Raw genomic sequence first — 21,160 nt, 5'->3', positions numbered from 1 at the left:
TACAACCAACTTCTTCTTTATTAGAACTTTCTTTACTTCTAGGATGGTTTCTGTTCTGTCATCTACTCCTAGATCATCTAGCTCATATCTATTTTTGGAATTGAGGAACTTTATGATATTGCTGGATGTAGCAGGCATTTCTCCCATTTCAGCATTGATAGTGGAAATGGTTTGCTTGGATTTCTCCATCAATTCCTTCTGCTCGAATATAATCTGGATACATGGAAAGATGTCATCTATTTATTCAATGATATTGTTCCATATGATTCTTTAACATGGGCCAGTGTGTAGCCAATAGAGGACTCAACTGCTAACTTCTTCCATACCTCTATCTGATTTTGAGCTCTCTGTAGCTCTGCTATGTGAACAGTTTCAGTCTTTGTCTGATGATCCTGTAGAAGTTTGACTTGAGCCTACAACCTTTTGATCTATTCAGTTTGGAGAGACTTGTTTTGTACTGCATTTGCCAACTAATCTGCAACATCCCCTGTACTTGTTGTAGAAGATATGGATGTGGGAATGACTGTGATAGGGAGTGCTTCCAAAGGGAGAACAACCATTTTGGTATTTTTCTCCTTTTCTTTAATCATGTTTTCCATTTTCTGTCTCCATTTGCTTCAACTGTGCACTCTGCTCCATGATGAGCTTCATCATATCTTCCTTTTGTGTCTCTATTTCTTCAATATCCTTGGCTAGAGGATCTTTTGTAGATGGAAATTTCAACTACTTCCTTAATGTTGATATGTCTAAATTCTTTTTCTTTACAAGCTCTTCTGCAGCATTGATGTTTGTAGGGTCATAACCCACTTTGATCACCAAGTCCTCCAGAGTTTTGATCTTGGTGTCTTTGGAAAGTGCAGATATCTTCTCCATCTTTAGTTGTGATTGAACATTGGCTAATGTAACTTGCAGTTTAGACAAACTCATTTTAGTGTTAGTGATAGTGGAAAAAATCATTTTCCAGTCTTCTTGTGCATCTGCACTTGGTCAATGGGATGTATATATTTTACATCAAACTCAAATGTTATCTTCTTGTAGTTTGATGTTGCCTTGGGTTGGGGAACCTATGCTTGGAGGAATTCCATTTTCATTTTACCTTTCTCTGAATTAAAGGCTGACAGCAGCCTACTTTGAGAACTGGAAGTCTGCTTCCAGAATTGATTGTAGGTGTTAATCTTCAAGGTCTCATTCCTTACTTTTATCTCCTTAAAAATGTCCATTATACTTTTTGTTGTCTCCCCTGTAGTAGATGTGATGGTCTGCATTTGCTACTAATCTTGTGAATCCATGGAGGTAGTGGTAGAAAGTGTCGTTTGATCACCCACTAATGAGGAAACAAGTGGCTCATTAGTGGTGATAATGTTCTCCTGTTGTAATATTCCTAATTAGTTATGGCTAATTGGAATATTCGATTTTGTTCGATTTTTGCCTTCTATAGTTATTTGTAAATAAAAAGTGAGGAAGGGGGAACATAACTCACTTTAGAATAAAAAGTCACTTCCTAGGTAGCACAACGTTGTGACTTAAGGGGGAACCAAGGGGGCCAAAGGGGGACGCAGAAATGGGGCCCACGCAGACACATGGAGGGACTGCGCAGGAGGGAAGGAACACATGGCAAGAAGGGGATCACGCAGGAGAAAGTGAGCCTAGGGATTGTGAGAGGCAGAGGCTATAAAATAGAGAGGAACCCCCTCATTTGGGATCGTTCTAGTTATGAGCATTTGTGATAGTGATTTTGACTTAGAGCACGCTGGCTGTTTAGCTAGGCTACAACACTATTTAGTGCATTGAGTGTCTCCGTTTGGAGATCTCACCCTTAGCCCTGGGGGACTTCGAGTGCCTGCTCGGGCAAGGTATTTCCATTGGCATTCCAGCAGTAGTTTCATTAGCATTTCAGCAGTAGTTTCATCAACATTTCAGCAGCAGTTTCATCAGCGTCTTTGAGGAACTACGCAATACCCCAAGGGGGTGATTTTCGGGGGTTGGCCATTTCAGAAAAGCTTTCTAGGTTTTTCTGGGTTTTTTTTAGTAGAGTCCAATTCCAGAGTTTTAGCCTTTTCTGAGGAGGGGAGCAGCCCCAAATCCTCATTCGATTTCTAGCAGCAACAGTGGCACAACAGTTTTCCAACAACTGGGACGCAGATCAGTGTGAGGCCATTCTAGGAAAGCTTTCTGGGTTTTTCTGGGTTTCTTGAGTAGAGCCCGAATCTAGAGTTTCAACTTTTTCCGAGGAGGGGAGCAGCCCCAAATCATCATTTGTTTTCTAGCAGCAGCAGCAGCATCATCCATGCAGAGAGGCCATTCTTGTCATTCTGAGAGTATTTCTTCACTTGCCTTGTGCAAGTCAAGGTGCCATCTGTCTAATCACCTCTTGTACTCATTTATTGCTCAGTATAATAAAATGGCTTAGCATTTCTCGCTACATTTCTTGTGTATCTGCTTATATTTCCGGTTTACATTATTATATGTTGTTCCACTGTTATTTATCACTTCTGGGTTATTATAACATTTGCACGTATTTGGTTGGAGTTTTGCTGGGGTTTGAGGAATATTCCAGGTTAAGGATATTACACCTGCTCTGAATCCTTGACGAGGCTTAGTTTGGAACTAAGCTTGGCCTTCTTTCTATACATAATTTTGAATCCTTCACTAAAAATTTCAGTCCCTGAAGGGGACTCTTCTTCTCTGCTTCTCTTAGCTGTTTTCTCTTGCATGGTAGTAGTCTGTACTGTAGAGGATGATACCATCTGCTCTTCTACCTCTTTTTGGGTATTCTCAACCCATTCTAGCTGGTTTTTGTACTTCTCTATCTCTGGTCTGGTTGTGTGAAAATAAGCAGTAGATTTGGTTTCCACTCTTAATTTAGAAATGATCCCTAATGGATCATATGACCAGGTGAAGCTAAAGCTGAACTGCATTTCTTTTAGTAGATTATCAACTTCTTCCCCTGCTGCCCTGTTGCTACAAATGAAAGGCCCAATTTGTGTTTTAATTTTGAACTCAGACTTCTTCTTGGCAGCTACAAAGTGGATCTCATCCATATTGAGCATCTGCCTTATGTACTCTAGAGAAAAAATCCTCATTGGGAGGAATTTAGGCATCTTGTAAGGTGCAAGCTCACACCCAAATATTCTCAATTATGTATAGTTTTGATAGACGTACCTGTTATCACTCAGGCTGTTCCCAAAAGTTGTAAGAAAGGGAATACGGCCGAGGTAACCACATACCAATCTTTTAGATACAGGTTCTAGCCAATCTGTATCCAGAGAGGGCTCTCTCTTTATGATTTAACTTTGTTTTGAAAGGTTTTAGGCTAGTTATGAAGTTCAGGGGTTTTGTTTGATTTTTGGATGGTGAGATTCAATCGAACAGGGTGTAAGATTGAGAAGTTCAGTCCATTGGGCTAATGGAGTCAAAGATGGTGGTTTTCTAGATTTGGTTTCTTATCAGAGGATATTTTCACAGAGCAAGGTAGTCAAACAGGGAGCAAACAAAGGTTTGTGTTGGATGGAATGGGCTCAAAATGGCTGCAGGGCAGTTAAGAATCCTACAACATATTCAAGGAAGGGGAATAGATGATTATTACTAAGAAGCAATTAAGAATTTCTTAGCATGATAGGATTAGGAAACAGGAGAAATTAAGAGTTACACTGTTTAATCTAATCCTGAAGAAAACACAGAGAATGATAGTGAATGAAACACAAAGTGTAGTCAAGAAAATTCTGAATTAATCTTTATCATTACCATTTAGATTATGAAACACAGGTGATATAATGAAACTAGAAAAGTTACAAAACATAAGATAAAGGGACTTATTGATCCACTGATTGAGTCAAGAATCCTGTGACAAGTCCTATGCTACAATTCCACATCTAGAAAATCCAATAACAATTGATTCCAAGAGCTTTTGTATTCAGAAATTCCAATATTACAGCGCAGTCTAAGAATGGAATCACCAACCCCAAATACTTCGTTAAGGGGGGTATTTATACAAAAAATATTACAAAATATCTCAAGGAGATAATATCTAGTGATGATTCATCATTTTTTTACAAGAGATAGAGACACGTAGTCTTGAAAACAGGGAAGAAATAAATGATGTTGTGATGGCTGCTCCGTTTGGTGAAATGTGCTGGTTGTAGGCTCTGTAAGTCGGTGTACAACTGTTTTCCACTGACATTCTATGTTGGTTACTCCAAATTTCTTGGGTGTCTTCAATTCTGATGTGATACGCTTTGACCCATACGACCTTGATTCATTTCTGTTTACTACCTTATGGCAAATGGTGCAAAACCTTCAATTTACCAAAGATACCAAAGATATCAAAGATAAGTTTATAAAATTTCTAACATACTTTGCCACCACTGCTCTTCTGGTAACTTATGTCTTTGCAGCTTTCTTAAAGCCTCATCAATATCTGTGTACCTAAAAAAATTAGGCTGAATTGTGAATAGATGTTTCACTTCATGCTCAATATAGAACAAATTTTCTAAGTTGTCATAGAGGCTTTGGCCAAATGGAAGTGCTTTCACTCCTGAAGCACTTGTTGATGAAGTAATTTGGTCAGTAGCATATGCATTCAATCTGTGTGCATAATCTACATGTTTCATCAGTCTGTAATTATTTGTTAATAGACTGGGGAGACCATTTTCTTGCAAAGCTGTGAACCTTTCTGTGAAAGAATTTATCTCCACCTACATGTCCTGGCACCTCCTTTCCAAATTTTGTGTCAGAGTTCTCTTGGTCAGAACTCTCTTGATTTCCAGTATGGTGCCTGTTCTATCTGTTATTTCCAGAGCTGCTAGTTCCTCGCTGGTCTTGGTGTTAAAAAAGTGTATTAGATTGTTGGCTTGTTCAGGCATCTGTCCCAATAAAGCTCTTGTCTTTTGAATCTCTACTTGGGCTGCTCCTATTAAGTCAATCTACTCATGAATCACCTGGATAGATTTCCACACATTACTAAGGGATTGACCGATGTTGGCCCACAAAATTCCTTTGATTTCTGCCAGAGGTTTATCTAGAGAGAGATCTTTTTCTAATGCTCTCACTTTGTTCTCCAATGTTTTAACTTCCCTTGTTTTCTCTGCCACAGTCATCTTGGACTTGTCATAGCTTTTTTCTACCTTTGCCATTTGTTCCTTGACCTGTTTTAATTATGATACTTGGAGTTTTAATTCCTCCATGGCTTTTATCAATTCCTCTGTGGTCATGCTAGTACTGCTGCTAGGTGCTGTTGTTGTTGATGTACCTGTGATTATTTCTGTTGTGGTTGCTGGGACATTGGAAGGTAGTGTTGCTCCAAGTGTGGAGGGGGAAGTTATAACTGTAGGGACTACTTGAGGTGGCTGGGAGGTTGACTCTCCCTGCCTTTCTTTGATTGATTTCTCCAATGCTTGCTCTGTCTCACTCAACCTCTCATTTAGTCTCATGAGCAAGTCCATCATGTCCTCTTCAGATTTCTGTTGCACAACTTCAGCAGTCTGTGGATGCATAGTAGGAGGCAGTTTCAACTGTTTTCTGAGGGCAGTAATTTCCTCCTCTTTCTTCTTCATCAGTGCCTTTATGCCTTTAGAATCCTTGGGATCATGTCCGAGTTCAATGATAATTTCCTCCAAAGATTTTATCCTGTTGTCCTTGGCTAGAGAGGAGGCCTTCTCCAAATCTAGTTGAGCAGAGGTTTTGTCCAAGGAATTTTGCAGTTTATGAGCTAAAATTGCCTTATCTGCCAGTGTGGAGTAGACCATCTCTCTATCCTGTTTATGAAGCTCAATCTGGTCTATGGGGTGAATATCCTTGGCCAGGACCTCCAGATTTGTCCTGATGTAGTCAGCTGCTGACTGTGGCTGTTGAACCTTGGGCTTGAAGTAACTCATGATCATTTTGCCCTCCTTAATGTCATATGCAGACATCAACCTTTGCTGGTTTGTGGGGGCCATCTTAAGATACTGATTGTAAATTTGCATTCTTAGTGGGTCATTCCTTGCCTTTATTTCCATGAATGTCCTTTTGATATCAGAGGCCTACTTGCTTTGTGGCCTAGTAGATGAAACCTCCACACTGTGCTGCCTTTCTAGATCTTGCTTGTGCGAGATAGTTGATGTATCTATCACCGGGAATGTCTCCTGGCTGACTATATTTTCCCTATTAAACTACCTGTGGTTTCCTCAATAAATTTATCTTTTGATAGAGGATTTAGTCTTTGCCTTTTTTCCCCTGGTTGCTCTGCAGGCTCGCTGATAGGTGTGGCATCTTCCTTGTCTCTTTTCTGACCCTTTTCCTCATTTAGAGGAGTCTTTAATGTAGGAATCTTTGCTGCTTTGGTTTGGACAAGAGGAATTTGCCCCTGTTGATCTGTCATTTCAGGTTGTTCTATGTCTACCACTTCCTTTCCCTTTGCTGTCCCGATAACTGGTGTGCTGATTTCTTGTGCAGGCTGCTGAGAAGTTCCAGTAGAGGATGTACTAGCTCTTGTTTGTTGTGGCAGCTTGAAAGGTACCTGTCCAAAAGAGTCCAGGTCAAGGGTTTTTTCAAGTTGTTTCATAGCTTTTTCCATTTTTTCTTACTCAGTAATTTCTTCTATTAATGTACCCTCTACCCACTCATCTTGATTAACAAACTGTTCAATTTCAGGGATGTTATGATGTACATACACTGACATCCTGTTTCTTACTTTTCTGTCACTTATAAAACTATTTGGGTCATATGGCACCCACCAAAACTCTTCTTCAATTTAAGGCGTTCCCTTAATATCTCCTCAGCATCTTGCCATGCCTCCCTCTTATGGATGATAAAAGGGCCTAACTGGTTTTTTATTCTCAGCTGAGCCTTTTTCTTTGCATTACAAAAGTGGGTTAAGTCTGCATTGATAAGCTGTCTGAAATATTCTAATGCAAATAACCTCATGGGTACATATTTGGGCAGCTTGAATGGACAAAGTTCACATCCGTATATTCTGATTTCTGTGTGATTCTGGTACAAGTACCAGTCACCTATCTTGTACTGTCTGGAAAGCTGTAAAATCTTCTTTATATCACCAGAGAGCCTAGGAAGGGGATGTCCTATCAACAGAGTGGATGCTGGGTGAACAAATAAGTCAATAAATTCATAGTAGGTGTAAGGACACTCATAGGTTTTATGGAAGACTGAGCTCCAGAAGATTACAGACCTCCTATTTCCCTTTGAATCCAATTTCCTGATGTGAAATGGAAAGCTATTTGGATGATAGTATAAGAGAAGGTGGTATATGAAAGATGAATACTTGAAGACTCCTTCTCTTTCCAAATTTATAAATTGGTCATGGATTTTGTTGGCAATGAAAGTGGCATAGTCATATTTAACAGCAGGGGGTTGTCCTGGAGTAAACATTGACAACAAAACTAGGGTGATGTGATCAACATACTCACTGGTATTAAATCCCAAAACCAGGGCTATCATGTCAACAATAAGTTGTCCTATTTCAGTGAACCAGACTTGTAGATATGGAGGTGGGCCTGTAGGCTGATGCTCTGGTAGCATGAACATTTGAGCAATGCGAGTTATCTCTGAATTGGGCAATTTAGAAGCTTGGTCAAGTAAAAGTCCCATGGAAAGACGGGTAGGGGGCTCAGTGGGATGGAAATGTATCATCTCATTGATGGATTCAACAGTTATGTAAAAAAGGACAGTTTCAGAAGGAGACCTACCGGTTTTGGAAGGACACATAACCGCTCTTCGGACAGGGTCATAGTTGGCGCAACATTGGTGAATTATGTCTGGGAAGACATGGACAAAGGGAAGGAAATATCTGGGTAAGTTGGATTCCCAAATTCCAAAAATATCAGTGTTATTTGAGTGACTGTCCCTGACTTGGCAGAAGGCTTGGAGGTGGTTGACAGTAGTAGTCAGGTCTTTAATTTGAAAGTCTTTGTCAGCCAAGGACAAATAATCCTGGTCTTTATGAGGTGCATTCAGGGGAGCGACATTGAGGGCTGCGAGGGCTTCCATGTTTGGTTCTTGTGTCTTCAAACTTGGAGGTGGAGTTTCTATGGAAAGAATGGTCTAACCAGCAGTTCTGGGTGCCTTTCTCTGAAAGTTACAGGTTGAATTTAACTTGAATTCAGCTCCTTGGGTAAAATTCACAGAGGAAAAATGAAATTGCAGGTTCAGGAAGCGAATTGGGGTAAATACCTATTTTTAGAAGCAAATAGTGTAATTGAAGGTTGCGGGATGAGATGCAGAGAACGACGCTGGAGTTTGTTTGGCCGAGTGGCGGACTTGTACACTTCGAGCAATCAACTGGACATAGTTTGCATGCAAATAGCTTCGCAGTAACAACGGTGAAATTGACATTTTTTCACGGTTTTAACAAAATTTTGGCTTTGGCGGAGGATTTTCGACATTTACTGCATGCTGATGTCATGGTGACGGGATAGTTTGTTGTGACGCAGAGGGGTGGTAAGCGGTTTTCCCCCGCACCACCTTTGGAGTCAAGCGGTATCGGGTGGGGAGGCAGCGATCACCGGGGGAGCGCGACGCGTGGCATCTGTACGGGGGAAATACCATCGTTTCCCCGGGGGTTAATGTTTGGCAGATAGGCGGGTCCCGATATGAATGTCGGCCATCGGATGCGAGGGACGAGATCAGACAGTTGGCGCTCTGCGAAGATAGTGGAGGGTTAATGTGCGGGGGCCCGATATAATAAACGTTAATAAATCATGTCGGGGTTGTGTTTACTGGTTGGCGGGGTGTTTAAGTTAGGTTATTAATTAACATGGGGTTAATTAATTCCTCATGTGTGCGGGGGATGGTTATTATAAGGTTTCAAATAAACCTATAATTCCATTTAAAACAACAATATATTTCTATAGTTTAGCTGTGGGGTGGGAATAATAAAGTCTTGGGGTTTTGCATATATTAATATAATACGGGAAAGGGGAATAAGTATAGGGAGTTATACAATAATGTTAATAGTTAATATGAAACTTTTGAAAATGAATGCGCGCTAAGCATAATGTTATAAAACTTAGGCAAAAGGGGAAAAAGAGGGTTTTACACAAGAAATGTGGGTATTTTTCCTAAGTAAAAATGGAGCTTCACTTAGGCATCTGATGAACAATGGGATGAGTGATTTTAAGGATATTAAGCAGATCTCAATACCTTTAAGGGAGGTTAGTAAGTGACTTGGGGGAAAGACATGAAGGGGAGGTAGTGATAAAATCTGCCTTACTTGAGTTGCATGCAAACATTTGCCATGGTACTTGTGATAACAGTAAGATGAACATCTTTGAGAAACAAAATCAATCACAAGTATGCCTTTGCAACACCAATTTACCTACCCAGCTTACTTTGCCTAACATTTTTTCTTCTTTTTCTATGGGTGCATTTAGGCTAGCAAACCCTTTTCACCTTTTCTTTTCTTTACATTATAATCCTATCTAAATCTACACTTATAACATCCAAGGGATCAGGTTTAATAGTTGAGCTCCTTTGTTTCTCTACCTATCTACTTATCTGCCAAGATTGAATAGTTTGGACAGATCTTATTCTCTATCTCTAAAACCAGTAAATTGAAACATGAATAAGCCAAGATTAAGTTGTTTGGCCATTCATCAATGGTGGCATGAATCAACAAGCTGCACACCATCATATTATTGCAAAAATGAGATAGTAGTGGCATTTTGAACTTGCCCACTTTCCTGGTCTATTTGATCGGGGTTCATTTCTTTCATTTTCTTGACCATTTCATTCTTTTTGCCCTTTGATTTTTCTTTTAGGGCATACCCTCTTTACATTTTTTGATTTTTTGATTTTTTGACAATATGGAAACCTTTGCAACTAGAAAAAGGTATGAACATATTACAGAGCTCACCAATGCCAATCATGAAATATGACACCTATTGGTATAGGAGCATAACAGTACCAAGCCCCTATGAACTATTTGTATGTGTATTCCTTTTATTTCTTCATCACTAGAGTAGTCCAAATGATGACTTACTGTTGGTTCCCTTCTTCATCCGGCTTTTGTAAAGCAAGCTTGATGTTGTCTCCCTGAAAATATAAGAACATATAAACTAACACAGAGGCATACTTGAACACCTCCTCAGTCTAGAATTTGATAAACTGCTCATGAATTGAATCTGCAAGAAATTGGCTAAAATTAAACATGATGGAGGGCTTAGAATCAATATAGAAAATGGATAGAATTCTTATGATGGCCTCATCTACCCACTAATTTGAGTAGTAGCCAAGGAGGTAAGAGATGACTGTGATAATTTGCTTGGCTCTCTCAAGGAAAATAGAGGAGGGATAGGGAGGATTTTTCTTTGGCAATGGGGCATCTTCTTTCAAGAAAAGTTCGAGGGTTTTGTCCCTCTTGGCAAAGTCCAATTTCTGGTATAATTCAATAAGTGCTTCATAGGAAAAGGGGGTGGCGTTCTCTACTGTAGGGGCTTGCATCATCTGGTCTATGACTTGAGGAGTGATAGTGAATAGGATTTCTCCTGTGGGGGCAATGATGGCTCTTTGGGTTGGCAGATAACAAGCATGACATTTCCTCACAAATTCTGGGGTGTTGTGGGTACGAAGAAAAATATAGTGGGGTAAATTGGATTCCCACTTAGCTGAATGTCATCGGATTTGTCTATGTATTTGTCCTTGAGGGATGTGGTGAAAATCAACGGGAGGATAGATCAGAGGATTGGCAAGTTCTTCTGGTCCATTTTCCTTTGGAGGAATCCTCGGATAAGGCTAAGGATAGTAGTGAAAACTGGATTATAGGCTTCAATACATAGAGGGGACTTAGGATTTGAGGACAAGAACAGAGGTAATAGGCTGAAAATGAGTAAACAGACATTGTCACTACTGGGTGAAAATGTCAGAGTTTGGTCCAGCAAACCTATAACAGAGCAATAACAGTGGTAGTGTATGAATTCAGTAACCAATTAATGAGTGGAAGGGAGGATTATATAACAGTCTGGTTTTTCCATTGAAGGTGGCGTAGGTCTGTTGGATTAACGGTTAAACCATTTAATTATTTAACACCTTAGTTTTGGAGGGAGTGGATGTGATTGGTGGAATCAACGGGAAAATGATGTGGCAGAAGGTGAGTGGTGGGAGCACAATGGGTAGAAGAGTGGTATCAGGAGGTGAAGAAACTACTTTTCGGGGGGGGTGTTAACGGTTTTGATCGAGGGGGTCCGAAATGCTGCAGTTTTGACATGTAGGGGCGGGCGCGGTTTCAAATACTGCCCATTTTGGATGCCCCCCTAGCTGTAAAGTTCATATGGTGAGGGGGGCCGAAACGCTGTGCGGGCCGTTGGATCTTGGGAGATGGTCGCAGATGAGGTGAGAGGTGGAAGAGTGTTAATGTGAGGTGATGGGTTGCTCGGTGGGGATGTCAAATCAAACTTGCATGTTACAATATAATTGAAATGCCAAAGTTCTTAAATTAAAGAATTAATCTCGATTAAGGAAATAATTATATATTAACATAATTTGACATTTCCCAATGTGGCGCATTTTGACTAGCAGCCTATGCATTTATAAAAATATGAAATGAAGCCATTCTTTTCTTTTTCGCTTCCCTAACATTTTATTTTTCTTTTGCCTTCTTTGTTTAGGGCAGCTAACACTTATCATTTTATTGATCTGGATGTCTATAAAAACATTAAATTGGCCTAACATTTTAACTTTTCTTTCTTTTGCATCCATATCCTAACTTAACATTTTAAAATTATTTTTGGCTAATATACTAAGCTATCAAAACCAAATAATGTTACAACAGTGGCAACTCACTTCCTGAGATTCTTGGTTTTTCCATTTGACTGATTTCTTCACTGAATTGAATTTCATGCATGTTTATTTCACTCAGATCTGCACCATCTTCACGCACACTATTGGGCAACGGATCCCCCACAGCACAGTTTTGGGGCTTAAAGCCCAGATTTTGAGGAAGAAATATAGTGTAAAGTCTCCGCGAAGTGTGCGGAGCGTGAAGTATGGAGTAAAGTCAAAGGGTTGTCTACCCTAAAATAATGTAATTTAATGTAAAGTGTGTCAGCCTACCATGGCCCGCGGACAATGGAATTGTATAAATAGAGCGAGGCTCTAAGTTGAAAAATAGTCTTGGGTGAAGAATAGAAAAGGAATAATGAGCAGGGAATAGTAGCTCTGAGTCTGTAAGTCCGAGTCTAGGTCATAGGAGTAGATAGAGGCTCCGCAGCTGAGTGCACAGAGGCCTAGAGTCCGCAGCTGTGTGCGCGTACCCTTGCAGCTGAGTGCATAGGGTAGGAGTTGGGATTGTAACCGGAAGAGATAATAATAAATATAAGTTGATTTTGAAGTATCGTGTAATTGTATTTCTATTATTTGCATGCATTGATTTACATTTCATGGTTGCACGTAATTGCTATGAGTATTACATGGTAAATAAGAATATTGGGCCTACATAATTTAATCAAGAATTATAATAACAAGCACGGTAAAGAATAAAGACTCATCGTGCTCCTCACATAACTGCACGAAGGTAGTTGCGCAGGCTGCGAAGGATAAATGGTTGTGCAGAAGTAGCGCAGTTCGAAGGTTTGGATCGCATACCTTCCAAAACTCATCAAGACATCCCAAGGGTGCGGAAACCTAGTTCCAGCACCCTCCCATACTACCTCGGGTGAGACCTCAGTCTGCGCTCCACGGACTGTTGCTGAAAGGGTTGGTAGTGTTGGGATTTGTTTGGCTAATTCACTGCTAAACCTGCGTCATGCCTGTTAGAAAATTATATATTACAGAGCAATGGAACACATAAAATATTGCAGAAATATAAATACAGAAAACACATAAAACAAGAGAGACACAGATATACGTGGTTCACCCAGTTTGGGCTACGTCCACAGAGAAACAGCCAGTCCTTCCTTTTATATTATCCAGCAAACTAAAGAGATACAATCTACAGTAGATATGTTGTAATTCCCTCTTCGCTCTCAATCTCCTCTCTCTTCCTCAGTTAGAATACAGATCTACATAGACGCAATACAATTCCCTCATATATAGCGAGGGGTTGCCTCCTAGGGAAAAATACCCTAAATTAAACATAACTTCTACTGTCAGATCTCCACCTAATGAACGATCTAGATTGACTACGAAATTACAAAATTTTACAAGGTAATTTTACATCTATTCTTAGCTTCGGGGGCATTTCCCCCAATCCCCCCGCCAGGGGGGCCTCCCAAAAGGTCGCAGCCACCCCCCCTGCAGTGAATATTTTATGGGTGGCGTTGCTGCCCCATTTTGAACTAGGGTCCAATGTGGCGATACCTTTGAATACAAAAGATAATCAGGCTCCACACCCAACAAGGCCCCATCAAGCCAACACACACACTCAGTCCTTCATGTTTTCAGGTTGCCATTGGGAAAATCTAGGCTATCTAGGCTAGCATGCTCTGCGCATTCCTGGTAGTCAAGGCACTGCCTTGCCTCTAGGAATTGAACAAAGGCTGCCCACACTGGCTCCCAGATGTGCTCCATGCAATCCTCGGAGGCAGTGCCCAGTCTTGCCCACTAGAATTGTGTAATGCGTAGTTTTAGCCAGCAACCCAATGTGATTGTTCTGCACATTGCGCAGTTTCAGTCAGCAGTCAGCCTCAATGGACTAGACATTGCGCAGATCCAGTCAGCAGTGAGCCTCATTGGCAACTGAGACTAATGTGCAATTCCAACTGATAGTCTCCTAGCTTCCCAGAGTCAATGTTGCACAATCTTGCCCAATAGTCACCAATTTATTTCCTGAATGTTTCTCGAGTTGCTTGATGTTTTTAGTTGACATTGTCTCGTCTTGTGTGTCTTCTCTGTCTCTAGGTACCACAGGCTTCTGAGCAGCTTCTCAATAGTACAAGTATCATGGCCTCCAAGATATCTGGATCAAAAGACATTTGAAAGCAGTATTGGGGATGTGGTTGTAAAGGGGACTATGAGATTGCCCGTGTACACAAACATGCACCTGTTCATTAAGAAGGATATCAAGATCACATGCCAAGGCATCAACACTATTTTCTCAGGTAGCTCTGAGGAGAATCTGTAGGACTAACAAGTCTATGTCAATATTCATATGTCAGGATTGTACAAGGTTTCATGCAGGTTTCAGGATGGAATATTATCAATAAATGCATTAGTTTTCACTATTGGTGAGAAGGATGGATGCATCGTTCTACACTCCCAACAACAGCATGAATACAAGAGATATCTTGAAGCGTTGGGTAATGGAACCATTACATTTCAGGATAGCATCCAACCAGATATATAGAGGGAAGACACTTAGGAAGGCATACCAATTCTTGGTCATTTTTGCTTGCCGCTTGTATGGCCAAGGGAGTATAGAGACCTTCCCGTAAAATTGTGTTGCTATGTTGGATCAGATGGCAAGTGAAGGAAAACGTTTCAACTGGTCAGACATGTTGGCTTTCCAGCTAAAAGTGCATGTATCCAATGCCCGAAGTCTGCCCAAGGTTCAACAAGAAAAATTCTTCATGTCTGCCTACCTACTCGATGCAATCTATGCCTGTCAATAGTTTCCTGGCATGGGTTGGGCATGGACAATTTCAGAGAGTGATGTGAACATATATTGCAAGTTTCTCTCAGACTCCAGCTACCGAAGAGTCATGGATAGAATATCTGACCATTTCATCGCCCCTCAATACACGATGATATTTGAACAAGATCTGCCTTGCATATCCTAGGCAGCAATGGAGGCATTGTTGAACATTGCAGATTGCTATGCCTCACCCAAGGGAACCTTCATCAGGATGTACAATGAGGAGAAAGATATGCATGTGTTTCCAATGTTTTCCATGGACAAGCTGGTCATGCAGGAGGTTGCAAACCACATCTCGATAGGCTTATCAGCTGGTTTGCATAGGAAGAAGAAGGCACCATGGCCTATGCTCCCTGTGCGAATTGGGTTGTACGCGATCTAGAGTTTGAAAGAAGTGGATGCCAAAGTCGAAGACTTTAAGAAGTTTAAGTTCAGCACCAAGAGTTTCAATCCATATGATCCACATGGTTTATGTAAGGACCACTATGCGAGAGTGTACTATTCTTGGATCCATGAGGCATGTCATTGGCCAAAGGAAGAGTCATGGAGATATTGTTATAACTCCTCTAGGTTCAATGAATCAGTTAGCATGACAGTAAAGTGGCTAGCAACACTCATGGCAGTAGCACCATAGGGAGCAGCAACAACAACATCAACAAGAAGCAAACCTGTGCAAGACAAAGGCAAGAGGAAGATTTTCAAAATCACAGAGAAGGAGAAAAGCTACAAGTTTAAGGAAGACCCACTTGTGGAAAAAGTAGCTTTGGAGATAGATGTAAAGAGGCGAAAATGCGATAGGAGGATAGTGCAAAGAAAGAGGGAGAAACAAAGGCTGGAAGATGTAGAAAGGAAGTTGCAGGAAATTTACCAGAAGCTCAAATAAGAACAAGATCTGTGCAGATGAGAGACGGAAGTGCAATGTGAGAATGAACAAGAACATGAACAAGAACAGGAAAAAAAACAAGAATAGGAGGAATTGCAAGGCGCACAGACAGTAAAAACTGTGCTGATACAGGTTGAAGACTCTAAACTAGCAGCAGATGAGGAACAAGGTGAGCAACCACAGGAACAGGAACTTGCTCCATAGGATGAACCGATAGTATAACAGATGGACATGGAGATGGAGTAGCCAAAACAAGATCAGGATACCAACCTCATGCCAAAAGAAACCAAGGTCACTCCATAAGCTTCACTGATCTAGGTCCGGTGGGACAAAGGGCCCTTCCAAGACCTTTTACTTTCATGATGTGTTAAATTGCATTTTTAAAAGAACATAAATGAATACATTTGCATGTTGTAAAGAAGAGGAACATGACATTCATCAACACATGAAAACATAAGCCGTTGATAACAGAGTTCGTCCAGGAGGGACTACGTCTCCGGGCCCCGGTGTCAAGATGGTGTAGGCCGCTGCATTAAGTGTTGTCAATAGTGATGATGTACATAAGAGGTGTTGTCGCTATCATACAAGGAAAATTCCCTCACGCAGGAGTGGCTCCAAGAGATGCTCTGCTATAGGAACTCTTAGTAAAAAAGGACTCATATTAGTATGACATAAAACTCATGCATGATGATAATGAGCATCCTGCCGACATGGCATAAAAGGGATCTCAATGCAAAAATACATGGTGACACATGAGTATCCCATCAACATAACGACAAGGTAATCTCAAACAAAACATGATGACTCATGACAACAAGTACATCTAAAAAATGATTCCACATCACAACAAGCAGGAATCATGAAAACAAGTAATAAATAAGATCCCACATCAAACATCAAACGGGGATCTGTGTAGCACAATGCATAGCAAAAAGAAGTACATTAAGGCACTGCATATACCTCACATCGAGGGCCATCTGAAGAAAAGGATGTCAAACTGTTGAAGCTAGTCGTACCATCAATCTTGTGGCGTCGAATCTCATGGAATGGTTGCTCACACATGAATGATGACACCTACACTCCACTTAGAAAAGTGGCCGAAAAATAGAATGAGCAAATGGAAAATATGAACACACCATCAGATTTGTGGTGTCGAATAATGCAAAATCGACTGTCAAATTTTTGAATTATGAGAAAGTGGAAATATGGGGCTTAAGGAATCTTTTAGATTCCCCCTACATTCCTCAAAGACTCCCTCCTCCGAGTCCTCTGCAAATCTACTACTCAGATAGGGAAACTGACTATGTCATCGGGTTCGTGTCACCGAGAGGTGTAAGATTGACATAAAATTTGTCCAATTTGGACATTGCAAAAATTTCACGCTCCTGGAAATTTCACTCAATCATGGTTCCACCTGCAAATAAATTAATTAAAAATTTCCTCGGATTTCATGCACGCTCCTCTACTCCTCCATGTTTTCTTGTACTGATGAAATGACAGGTTTATATCAATGTTTGCAGGTGAATTAACCAATGATTCGGTTGTAGGTAGATTGGTATGAAGTCCAAGTTACAAGGAGGACGTCGGTGGTCAAACCACGATCCCTCCATATTAAAACATAATCAGTTTTAAAAAACCCGCACTATATTTTTTTGTGGGGGTCGGGTCCGCATTGGGAGGCCTGCCCCCTAACTCCCCGCAACACCTTGTATTAAACTGTTGGCACATTAAATATTTGAGGGCGCATTGTTTTTAGTTTATTAATGGTGAATGGAGGTTTGAGTTGGTATGATGGTTCATGGGTTGTACATGGGGTTGCCGCATGGTGGCGGGCCAGCCCACATGGCTGGCACGAGCTTGATACCCACCGTCCTCCTCATTTAATATGTATGGTATATATATGGTGAGGGGTGGGGTGGTGGGGGTGGTGGCCCACCACCTCCGATATATATATATATATATATATATATATATATATATATATATATATTTGTTTTTATATATAACAAATGAAAATTTGAAAATTCCCGAACATTGACCGAAGGAGTCAATTTAATGGGGCCATAATTTTTCTCGGAAGATGGCCAAAATCCGGTGGCCAGATTTCTGTGAAATTGTGCCTTCCTTAAGCTTGCAAAGTCACCTGGTCAACCCTGAACTTTGACTGCCTCTAACTTTCGCATACAAGCTCGGTTTGATGAACGTTCACACCACCGCGGTCACAACGACGAGATCTTCAACATGAACCTAATTCAAGCACAATCCAAACATTTTGATTTTTTACCCTTCCTGAGTCCTCTAGGACTTCTGCCTGTGTCTAGAGCCACCTGGATCAATCCTCACCACTGAGGAGCTTTTGGTCCTCCAAAAGCATGAAAAATAATATGTAACTTCTTTGTACCTTGTCTGCATCACAAGTGTCATGAAAATTCTTTCTTGCATCTCCTTCACCTTTTTTCTTTGGAGCCTTAAGCGATGGTCTAACACCTGTAACATGTAGTACATTGTTTTTCAAATTACATGCTTGACTTCCATGACCCACTGATGATCCAAGCATCCCATACTTTCCACGAGTTTATAACACATACTCAATGGTCAAGTTTACGTCAAGATGGATACAAATACCTCAGCTATGAAAACAAGGCCAACATATCATTGTTGCTTCAACAAGTGATGGAAAACTCATCATCATTGCAACACATGATTTAGAAAAATAAGGCCAAACAATATTTTTCTTTGACAAGTGATGGAAACACAACATCACTTTCAGACGGTAAAATACAACACATAATAAGACCATACATCATTGTTGTTGAACAAGTGATGGAAACACGTCAACACTTTTACATTTTAAAATGCAACAAATGATTTGCAAAAGCACCACCATGACAAGCTAACATATCTAGAAACCATTTTTCACTTATCAATGTGAATGGGTCACCTCCTTGTGGTGGTTTTTCTTGTCAAACAACCGTTTCATCTGGTTTATGCATGGACACTTTGTCTTTAAGGCGCTGCTCTGAATGGAGCCTCGAACAAGTGGCTCATTGATGGCCACTTCTGTCGCAATGACTGCAATACATCTTCTTCCTCCAGATCTGCTTAACATGTATCTTTACCTATTGTTGAGAGGGTCTTTCACGCCTCTTCTTTGTTTGTGCTGCTATTCTTTTCCAACACTTAGAAAAAGTATGGTTATGTAATCCACAAAAGGTACATGTTTTTCGATGCCATGTCTTACGCTCATCATTAACAATATGATTATAATCGAAATGAACATTCGAATGTCGAGAGTGGTTATACCTTTCCTTGTTGTCTCTTGTGTAAGTATGGCTATGAGAGCTTGCCTCTGCGCTTTCCCTGCAATGGGCACTGCCATGGGATGATGGGGATGTGTTCCCATCATTCTCTTTCCTCGACGATTTCAATGATGTCTCGAGCATTCTCCTCGGTGTATCTCAAGCCTGCAAATTGAGGTCTCTGCACAACCTCCAACAGTTGAGTCATGTCTTTGTTATTAACACCAAGTTCTTTTTCCACCTCGTGCCTCGTCCTGGTAAGGAGCCTCATGTTTGTCCCTGTAATTGGGATCTCCAAATTTCCAATAGAAATCATACTATGTGAAGAGGAAACCGAAAGGAAATCAACATCTTTTACCTCCTTTGTCAATTTGGAAATAATTGATGAGGGCTTCTTATCATTTGTTGTTGGTGGTTTGCTTGCTATCTCGGTGCATTCCTCAATTTCTTTCCTGACATAACCAAGTCCTGCCTGACAGGGTAATTCTTCTACATTGATGGGGTTGACAATGCCTTGGCCTTTAATGCCCAAGCCTTTTCCTTCATACCCCATTTTCTTCAATAGTTTGGAGCCAATCCCTGTGGTCTGATTTTTAAAAACAACAAAATCATCATCATGAAACATACATAAATTCGTAGAATTACTTTTTACCTCACATGGGTCATGCTGTGGATTTTCCAAAGCCTTATCCTTAGCTTGTAGATATTGTAGCAAACTCTATTTTTCCTCTTTTTCTTCATGTAGAAGCATCTTCAATTCAACGCTCTCTATTTGAATATTCTAGTTGTTGTGCTTTAGTTCTTCCAAGGCCTCTTCTGTGGCTCACAACTAAAGTTGCAATCGCTCCTTTTCCTCTGTCTCTTTCTGTAGAGTTTCATACATTATTTCCACCCTTTTGGAAATTTTGAGCATGGTCTCGTACATCACTTTTTCATCCTTTGTTGCTGCACATTCCATTGTTAACACTTGCAATTCACATCCATGCAAAGACTGCTCTGATACCACTTGATCCGGGTCCGAGTGGGAAAAAGGACCCTTCCAAGACCTTTTACTTTCCTGATGTGTTAAATTGCATTTTTAAAAGAACATAAATGAATACATCTGCATGTTGTAAAGAAGAGGAACATGACATTCATCAACACATGAAAACATAAGCTGTTGATAATGGAGCTCGTTTAGGAGGGACTACGTCTCCGGGCCTCGGTGTCAAGATGGTGTAGGCCACTGCATTAAGTGTTTTCAATTGTGATGATGTACATAAGAGGTGATGTCGCTATCATGCAAGGAAAATTCCCTCACGCAGGAGTGGATCCAAGAGATGTTTCGCTACAGGAACTCTCAGTAAAAAAGGACTCCTATCAGTATGACATAAAACTCATGCATGATGATAATGAGCATCCCACCGACATGGCATAAAAGGGATCTCAATGCAAACATACATGGTGACACATGAGTATCTCATCAACATAATGAAAAGGGGATCTCAAACAAAACATGATGACTCATGACAACAAGTACATCTCACAAATGTTTCCGCATCACATCAAGCAGGAATCATGAAAACAAGTAATAAACAAGATCCCACATCAAACATCAAATAGGGATTTATGCAGCACAATGCATAGAAAAAAGAAATACATTAACACAGTACATATACCTCACATCTAGGGCCATCTGAAGAAAAGGATGTCAAACTACTGAAGATGGTCGTACCATCAATATCGCGGCGTCGAATCTCATCGAATGGTTGTTGGCACATGAATGCTGACACCTGCACTCCACTTCCTATTGTTGAGAGGGTCTTTCACACCTCTTCTTTGTTTGTGTTTCTATTCTTTTCCAACACTTAGAAAATGTATGGTTATGTAATCCAAAAAAGGCACATGTTTTTTGATGCCATGTTTTACGCTCATCATTAACAAAATGATTATAATCGAAATGAACATTCGAATGTCGAGAGTGGTTATACCTTTCCTTGTGTTCTCTGGTGTAAGTATGGCGATGAGAGCTTGCCTCAACTCTTTCCCTGCAATGGGCACTACCATGGGATGATGGGGATGTGTTCCCATCATTCTCTTTCCTCGACAATTTCGATGATGTCTCAAGCATTCTCCCTCGGTGTATCTCAAGCCTGCAAATTGAGGTCTCTGCCCAACCTCCAATGGTTGAGTCATGTCTTGGTTATTAACACCAAGTTCTTTTTCCTCCTCGTAACTCATCCTGGTAAGGAGCCTCATGTTTGTCCCTGTAATTGGGATCTCCAAATTTCCAACAGAAAGAATGCTATGTGAACAGTAAACCGAATGGAAATAAACATCTTTTACCTCTTCTGTCAATTTGGAAATAACTGATGAGGGCTTCTCATCATCTGCTGTTGGTGGTTCACTTTTTGTCTTGACGCATTCCTCAACTTCTTT

The sequence above is a fragment of the Pinus tabuliformis genome, chromosome 3_2 (genome assembly GCF_031772625.1).
Source record: "Pinus tabuliformis cultivar Carrire ecotype Pingquan chromosome 3_2, CPIR1, whole genome shotgun sequence".
Classification (NCBI taxonomy): domain Eukaryota; kingdom Viridiplantae; phylum Streptophyta; class Pinopsida; order Pinales; family Pinaceae; genus Pinus; species Pinus tabuliformis.
Note: the sequence above shows the minus strand (reverse complement) of the source record.